This window comes from Phoenix dactylifera, chromosome 13 (genome assembly GCF_051530095.1).
Source record: "Phoenix dactylifera cultivar Ajwa chromosome 13, Ajwa_hap1_PhDact_Kaust_v1.1, whole genome shotgun sequence".
NCBI classification, from domain to species: Eukaryota; Viridiplantae; Streptophyta; class Magnoliopsida; order Arecales; family Arecaceae; genus Phoenix; species Phoenix dactylifera.
The window spans coordinates 5,303,219-5,312,769 of record NC_143202.1 but is presented as its reverse complement, the minus strand read 5'-3'; the positions used below and the strand labels follow the sequence as shown (position 1 = coordinate 5,312,769).

Genomic DNA, 9,551 nt, shown 5'->3' with positions numbered 1-9,551 from the left:
TTGTTGTAATACTCTCATAACTAACCTGATTAACTTGATGTACGTTTATGTAATGGTCTGAAACTGAAGTGTATGTATCATGTTCTAATGTTGATTGCTCCAATACTAAATTGCCCTAATACTTAATGATCTGGTGCATATTTGAGAGCACCAAGTACTTTATGCTCGAATATTTAATGCTCTGATACTTGCTTGAAATGTCATATTGCATAAGCTCCAATACTTTGTGTGTTTTATTTTAAAATAATATTGATACTATAATACATTGTATGGCATAATATTACATAAGCTCTAATACATGGAACAGTAGTAGACAAAGTATTGGCAGACACACTATGTTTTGTTCAACTTATACTCAATATTTTGTCATTATCAAAAAGGAGGAGATTGTTAATCCAAATGATTGATTTTGAAGATCACAATACAATTGAGAATACTAATGGTTGTATGTCTTGGGGAAAATTAATTCATTTTGCAGGAAAGCTTCAGGAGTTTGAATATGTGAAGAAGCATAGAGAAGCTCAAAAGATCATAATTCCAAAGTTGGAAAGTAGTTCAAAGTTGTTCAGAGGCTTATGTAGTAAAGGAGCTAACTCTAGTATGTTAGGAGTCAACCCCTAGATGCTCACAAGCCAAAATAGTGAAAATCAAATTTTCTAGGCATCAGGAGTTGACCTCAGGTGCATAGGAGTCGACCTCTGAACTCTAAGAGTCGACTTTGGCCATTGGGAGCTCAATGGAACAAACTAGGAGTCGACCTTAGGTTGGTAGGAGTCAACCCCCAGAGTATCAAAGGTTAGAAAGCAGAAGAGGGTGAATTAGGCTTTTCCAAAATTTTAAGTAAAATATAGCAAAATAAGACTTGATGAGTGTGTGTGAGTTGTAACGAGTAATTAACAATTAATTATGCATGAGATCAAAGCACACAAGTCATGCAGCACGAATACAACAAATTTGTAGTGGTTCAGTACTAACCTTGAACCTACGTCCACTATCCAAGATACCCTTTTTGAAAATTTTTACTGTAATCTTTTCAAAATTACAGTCTAATTGTTTTGATCAGGCTCACAATCATGCCAATTGATTTTCACTAGCAATCAACCAAAACCACACTTGACCTTTCTCTAGGCTCAATACAATCTACTTCAAGATTTGAATGGACCTTTTTCCAAGTTTCAATATCTGAAACTTATTTCAATAGAGTAAAAGAGAAATATAGAATAAATGAATCACAACTCCTAAAATTTAAGGACACAAAAATAAATGGAGCCCTAAATCAGTTGGCTAATCTTGAATAGACTTGAATGCTATTCACGAACTCTCTCAATAGTGGAGGACGTAATCTTTCAACTCTTGATGAATGCACTTGAATGTTGTTCTTTATGAGGCTCTTTTCTTTTCTTGGCCTTTCAATTCATTCTTTTTTCCATCTCTTATATTCCTTTTGGTGTTCTCGTGCATTTATACCGCTGAGGAATAGTTGAAAGACTTTTCTAGCCGTTAGATAGGTCAAAAGAGTCATTGTGAGACAAAAATGACCGTTATGATTTATAAAAAAAATAGTCGTTGCTGTTGTCCGGGCGCAATATTTAATGCTCTGATACTTGCTTGAAATGTCATATTGCATAAGCTCCAATACTTTGTGTGTTTTATTTTAAAATAATATTGATACTATAATACATTGTATGGCATAATATTACATAAGCTCTAATACATGGAACAGTAGTAGACAAAGTATTGGCAGACACACTATGTTTTGTTCAACTTATACTCAATATTTTGTCATTATCAAAAAGGAGGAGATTGTTAATCCAAATGATTGATTTTGAAGATCACAATACAATTGAGAATACTAATGGTTGTATGTCTTGGGGAAAATTAATTCATTTTGCAGGAAAGCTTCAGGAGTTTGAATATATGAAGAAGCATAGAGAAGCTCAAAAGATCATAATTCCAAAGTTGGAAAGTAGTTCAAAGTTGTTCAGAGGCTTATGTAGTAAAGGAGCTAACTCTAGTATGTTAGGAGTCAACCCCTAGATGCTCACAAGCCAAAATAGTGAAAATCAAATTTTCTAGGCATCAGGAGTTGACCTCAGGTGCATAGGAGTCGGCCTCTGAACTCTAAGAGTCGACTTTGGCCATTGGGAGCTCAATGGAACAAACTAGGAGTCGACCTTAGGTTGGTAGGAGTCAACCCCCAGAGTATCAAAGGTTAGAAAGCAGAAGAGGGTGAATTAGGCTTTTCCAAAATTTTAAGTAAAATATAGCAAAATAAAACTTGATGAGTGTGTGTGAGTTGTAACGAGTAATTAACAATTAATTATGCATGAGATCAAAGCACACAAGTCATGCAGCACGAATACAACAAATTTGTAGTGGTTCAGTACTAACCCTGAACCTACGTCCACTATCCAAGATACCCTTTTTGAAAATTTTTACTGTAATCTTTTCAAAATTACAGTCTAATTGTTTTGATCAGGCTCACAATCATGCCAATTGATTTTCACTAGCAATCAACCAAAACCACACTTGACCTTTCTCTAGGCTCAATACAATCTACTTCAAGATTTGAATGGATCTTTTTCCAAGTTTCAATATCTGAAACTTATTTCAATAGAGTATAAGAGAAATATAGAATAAATGAATCACAACTCCTAAAATTAAGGACACAAAAATAAATGGAGCCCTAAATCAGTTGGCTAATCTTGAATAGACTTGAATGCTATTCACGAACTCTCTCAATAGTGGAGGACGTAATCTTTCAACTCTTGATGAATGCACTTGAATGTTGTTCTTTATGAGGCTCTTTTCTTTTCTTGGCCTTTCAGTTCATTCTTTTTTCCATCTCTTATATTCCTTTTGGTGTTCTCGTGCATTTATACCGCTGAGGAATAGTTGAAAGACTTTTCTAGCCGTTAGATAGGTCAAAAGAGTCATTGTGAGACAAAAATGACCGTTATGATTTATAAAAAAAATAGTCGTTGCTGTTGTCCGGGCGCAAATGGGTCAACTCATCATTTTCAGGGATCGACTCATGATCTCTATGAGACAAGTTGTGATCTTCGGGGTCGACTCAGACTAGTTGTTATTTTTGTTGCACTCTACCTTTCTCCTATGACTATTATAGGGTGGACTCTTTTGGTTTAGGAGTCGACTCGTTCATAATAGGGGTCGGCTCGTTATCTCTATGGGTCGACTCTCCAACAGACTAAATTTTACTACCTCCTATCTTTTGTCTGTGGCCATTCAAGGGTTGACTCATTTGTTTCTAGGGTTGACTCTTGTCTAACTGGAGTCGGCTCGTGATCTTTATGGGTTGACTTTTCAATGAGTTGAATTTTATTGCTTTCTATCTCTCTTCTAAGACTGTTCTGGAGTCGACTTTTGTTTTTCTAGAATCGACTCGTGAATGCGTATCAATCTACATCAGTATGTCGAGGTCGATTTGTTGTAATCCAAGGGTTGACTCTTGAGATAGCCCAAGTTGAATTTTGATGTTATTGTATGTGAGTACTCAAGGAACACTTTAAGGTATTTTTAGAGTCGAATCTCTTTGTGCAAAGATTTGGATAAAAAAGCTTCATTTCTCCATGTTAAAAGTTACTGAAAGATTTTTTCTTGGCTTTCTGCAAACATTCAAATATGCTAATTAGTAAACTTTTGTTGCCCAGTAGATACAACCCAAGAGGGGGGGGTGAATTGGGTCTTTTAAAAACTTTTCAACTACTTCTAATCTTTTTCAATTAATTAAGCTAAGTTGTATAGATGCACAGTAGAATTTAAACTTAGCAACAGTTTGATTCTAATCTGATCAAAATTAAAACTATTAAGCAATGGACTCAATAAACAATTAGTCTAGATTTTCCAAAGCAAGCATTTCAATACAATGTATCTTAATGCAGTTTTATTAAATGAAACTTGATTAAACAATTTGAATATACTTGCAAATAAAGGATGCACGGATAAGAGTTAAGCAAGCAATTCAATTAGATATTTATCTAAGTAAGTATGGTAATTAAACAATGAAAGAAAGCATCACAAACACAACAAACATATAGTGGTTCGGTGCAACCCAGCACCTACATCCACTTCCCAAGATCTCTTGAAAATTTTACTATAATCCCTCAGATTACAGCCGGTTGTTTTACAAGCTCACAACCTAACTTGTTGTTTTCACGAGATCACAACGAACTCGGCCGGTTTTCACAATCAAACCCAGTTGGTTTTCTCCGATTCACCAAGCACAACCTTACACCGTTGGTTTTCCCTTTGGCTCACCAACAAACCTTAACCCCTTGATTCAATTCCTTGATTGAATCAAGTTACAATATATTAGAATAAGAGTTTAAAACAAATACAAGCTTCTTAAACAAGCAGATATAACAATGTAAACAAATAAAGTAAAGAAAAGAAGCCCTCAACCAAATTTTGCAAATGAAGGAACTCGGCTTCTTCTTTACTTGACCCTCTTCTTATTTCGCACGAGGTAAAGGATCACTGAGGCAGCACACAGTTGGAGAGAAAGCCTTGGGATTCACTCGGATGCTCTTCTTCTCTCTCTTTTGCTTTGAATGGCCCTTTTGTGCTTTTGGGAGATTTCTCTTGAAATCTCTTTGAAAAATCTTTCCTATGTGTTCTCTCCCACTTTCTTAACTTCTCCCCTAGCTCTTTCCTTGATTTTATAGCTTTGGATGGCGTGGGAACAAAGATCTAGCCATTAGAGACAAAAATAGAGCTGTTGAAGTTGAGAAAAAACTAGCCGTTATGCCTCCCAGCGTGTTCGAGTCGACTCGGCTAAAGCAGGAATCGACTCGTGAATAGGAGTCTGCCGGCACTGTAGCTGGGAGTCGACTCGGCTGTAGCTGGAGTCGACTCGAGTACTGTAGCGCTGAAAATCAACTCTCTGTCTTTTTGTCTGTTCTCAGTCGGAGTCGACTCGTAGAGTCCCGAAGTCGACTCGAGCACTGTTCCTTAAAATTTCAGAGTGCCAGAGTCGACTCTGAACTTTTAGGAGTCGACTCGAGGACTATTCTTTTGAATCTTTCTTTAAATATGCTCGTCGAACTTGAATCCTTTGAACTTGAAACTTGGGCCAATGAAGTATAGCTTTCTTTCAACTTTTTGAGAGCTTTTGAGGTCTTCTTCTATTCTTCCAACTTGTTATGTTCCTTGCAAAATAAATATCTTTCTTCTTGCAACACAAATATTAGTAATTATACTTCAAGGTTTTGTGATTATCAAAATCAATCTTTGGGTCAGCAATCTCCCCCTTTTTGATGATGACAAAACTTGGAGTATATGCAATATAAAATAGATTGTGTTCTAGAACTAATGCATAACTAAGTTGCATGAAGTAGAAAACATGCATATTTAAAATATACTTCATGATAATGCTTTAGATTTAATCAGTTTAACATAATCAACATATTTCAATCTAAGCTGATTTGTATTCAATTCAAAACATAAAGCATTATGAGCATATACTCATACTCAAATATTTCTTCCCCTTTTTGACAACATCGAAAAGGTTACAAAGTAATGAAACATTAAGCACAAAGCAGCAAATGATACCACAAAGATAGTTTTCAAATCAAGTGTAGGTGGAACCTTTTTCAAGTTAATTCAAGGAGTATCAAAACTAATATTCAAAGAAGGCACGAATGGAAATCTAATCCTTTTTTTTGAAAGATCTTTAATAACAAGTATGAAAGCTTGTTCATTTAAGATCTTTTGCCCAATATATTAAGTATTTAGCAACATGAGAGCAATGTAATTAATTTTCAGAGTATAAGATTAAAACTTAAAAAAATATACATCATGTTGGATCATTAATTCTTAATGACTTCAAAGTTCTTATATGATAATAAAAGCATTCGGGCATAAATACCAAAACATTAATTCATGCAATTTATGATATATCTTAGAGCATACATAAAATTCAAAGCTTTGAAAGTTCTTTTAAAGCTCTTTTAGATACTTTCTTTTATTTCTTTAAAAAGAAGCACATTTTGATACATATAAAAATGAATTGACACAAAATTGAAGTTCTAAAGAGCAAGCCAATAAGAACTCATTAGTGAATTCCAAAATAGATTTTTTAATAAAGACAGATGGAATTTGTATTCAAATAATTTTCAGAATAGCTGATTTGCCGATTAGGTGCGTTTTAAAATCTATAGATCTATCATATGTAGCAGCTATTTTTAAATTTGTGTTCATAAGAGATACTCAAGAAAACTCAACACATTATTCTCTCTTTTTCATTAAACTAGAGGCTCTTAAGATCAACTGTTTGAATTACAATTTGGTTCATGATTGATGCATAAAATATATTACCAAATAGTAAGCCTCAAGGTGTATCATAAAGATTTTCAGATTTAAATTTCAGATGATACATATTGGAGAGTATTAAGATCACTTCTCATTTAGTATTCTTTCTCTCTCCTTTAGTTATGGATTTATGCGATTAAGTTCCATATGATCTCTTCCCCTGAAATTTTCTTTCTCCTCCTTAATTGAGCATTCCATTTAAGAGTTTAGAATTTGAAGATAATTTTTAATAAAATATTCAAATTGTTAATCTTGAAAATATGTTTTCTACAAATTTCAGCATATTTTCAACTTAACCCATTGAGAGCATATTTGTAAGTATCAAATCATATTCATTTGAGATAATAAACGCTCTAGAGAATTAAACTCAAAGTATAGGCTTTATATAACTAAGACAAGTAATGGCAACACAAGGAGGTTCATCAAAATCAATTCATAAAATATTCAAGGTATGCATGATATGATGGTGACTTTTGAATAAGATGCAAAATCTAGAGAGATTGATATGTCTAAAGCTCCCCCTCAAAAGATGCATTCTTCTTTAATCATTCTTTTTTTTGCTGAATTTCAGATTTTAATGATAAGCGTGAATAAAACTGAAATTCTGTGATATCAAGAATGTAAAGTGATCTAGAGTTTTTCAAAATTTATAGCAATCATTCTTTTTCATCTTTCAAGAACAAGTTATGCTTCCTCTAAATCTTTGAGAAAATGTACTGAAATATTAATCAGAAAATAATTCATTTGAAGCTTAATTTATTTTAAAAGCAATTACATTTTCTTTCTTTTAAGAGTCATTTGAGTGAGCTGAAATGTTTCTAGCTTTAAGATCATTCACTCTTTTAAAAATAGCTTTTTCTTTTAGTGATGGAAGCAACAATCATGCAGAAAGGGATATAGAAGATAATTCAGGTGAATGTTTATAGAATTTAATTTCTTACTCATAGATTCACAGCAATGTATACATGAAATACAATGAATCTTTTTATTATCAAAATAAAGTTATATATTTAGAAACATTCGCAATCAAGATCATTAAAAAATACATCATTTAAATCAATGTTAGTACACTTTAAAGATAAGAAATAATATGTTTCAGATGCGTATCGGAGCAATCAACCAAGGCATCAAAATTAATTCTATTTTTTTAAAGCTAAGATTTTTATTTAGGAATCATATTGAGTTATTCTTCTGAATATTGCGATCATTGAAGCATATAACTAAAGTTACAAAGATGTAACGATATAAGCATTTTTAAATTAAGTTTAAGCTTTTATACAAAATCGAATTCTGAACTTCATAAAGATTTTCAAGGAGACTTTTAAAGTTATAATTTGAGATATATATCTTCCACATTGTAACTCATCTTAGATCATTACGATTGAAAACACATATTTCAAATATATTAGAGCATATTCAGAATCTTTGTATTTAATGTTAAGTTTTGGTACGAATTAGAACATTATGTACCAAAGTTAGGCAAGTTGAAGGATAAAACAAAATCAATTCATTTTTCTTGAATAGAGATATCCTTCTCTTCTCCTTTTTACAATTTATTCAGCTTTCAGATTTCAAAGATGATCGTGAATGACAAATCTGAAATTTCTTTTTAATAATACCAAAAAAAATTTATGTAGTATTTCAAACATTCAATCAAATTATCCAAGCATGGAGCATCACAAAATATTGAGAACCCATAATTCAAAACATCATGCCACATGCAAAATATATTATGTGTTAAGTCATGCATTAAAATATTAAGAACAAGCATGTCAAGGATCAAAATCAATTCTTTTCAAATAAACTCCGCCTATTTAAATATAATCTTGCACTGATTTCATCCTTAAGGTGTGTTTTCAAGTGATTAAAACTTGACTTGATTCTTCTTATATACTTTCATTTACTTTATCTTTCATTTTCTCATTTTTTTGAATTTCTTTCCTTAACCAATTAATGAATATTTTGATTTTGTTTTTCATTTTTACTTTCTTATGCTCTATACTCTATTTGCTTCCTATCCGGTGGAGTTGGAAGGGGCACGAGGTACTACCACTAGCCTCCCTCTTGTGCCGTCCCTAATATATCCTACACTGAATAGTTGGGTCAAATAGTGCCAGGTACTACCACTAGCCTCCCTATTGGCACCATCCCTATGATAAGTAATATAGAAAGATTAAAATGTTCACTTTAAACTTTTCATGTTTAAGTGTAATTAATTATGGATTTTATCCCTTCCAAAAAAATGCTCACACAAGTCTCACAAATGTGCCGAATATATTATGCTTGTTTTGCTTTTTCTTAAGATTGGAGTATTTGCCTTTACTTAAATTTTACTTTCCTTGAATAATGTTTATTTTCTTTTCTTTATCTCTCTTTCTTTTTATTATTCTCAAGTAATTTACATGAAAGAGCAGAATAAAGAAATAATCTTATGTATCATATAGATGTATATCATGCAAACAATATTTTCATTATGCTCAAGGATTCATAGCTTCTCACAAGTTATTTTAAATCAAAATTTTAAGCATAAACTTGTGTATTTCATGGTTATGACATAAGCAAAGATATATTTTAGTTTGGGCAAACCATGAAACAATTTCTAAAAGCATAAGTCAATCAATATATATATAGACATGATATCAAGAAATTAATAATTAAAAACTTTAATCATGCCACAATAAGATTTAAGTTATTGACTTTGCTCAGCTAATTTATGAGAGTGGTATCTAAAATTACCAATTCGTTCTGCAATCTTCAAGTCAAATACCTACTAGATTTCTTATGTGTGAACTTTTGGCTGAAGAAGGTCCCCTCTCTTGTTTGCATGTGAATGTTTATTGTATCTTACATGGAGGTGTCCTTCAAATTGAAATCTCTCATTTTCTTGCTCAAGGATTCTGCATTATTAACAAAATTCTTTTCTTTTTTGAAAGAAAGTCATTAGTTTCTTCAAGATACAAAACATTCATACAACACATTTCTTGACTAGATGACTCAACATAAGATATGACAATAATTGGATGTTGAGTCACTTTACTCAAGAGATTGCCTAAATATAAGCAAGCACATGTCACTTGAACTAAAGAGATAGTTTCATTAACCAAGATGTTTCAAGGACAAGCAAGTGAGGCAATAGGAAGATTCATCAAGGTCAAATCAATTTCTTATTTTCAGAATCAATTTAGCTTAGATTTTATTTGCTTAAGATAATTATCAATAAG

The 9,551-nt window shown here is 32.4% G+C and overlaps 1 protein-coding gene across 1 annotated transcript in view; it reads right to left on the bottom strand.

Annotated features, from left to right (window-relative positions):
• The window catches only part of LOC149751432 (uncharacterized), a 99,396-nt gene that overhangs the window by 24,959 nt on the left and 64,886 nt on the right, over positions 1-9,551 (bottom strand). The gene's annotated exons all lie outside the window — the stretch shown is intronic.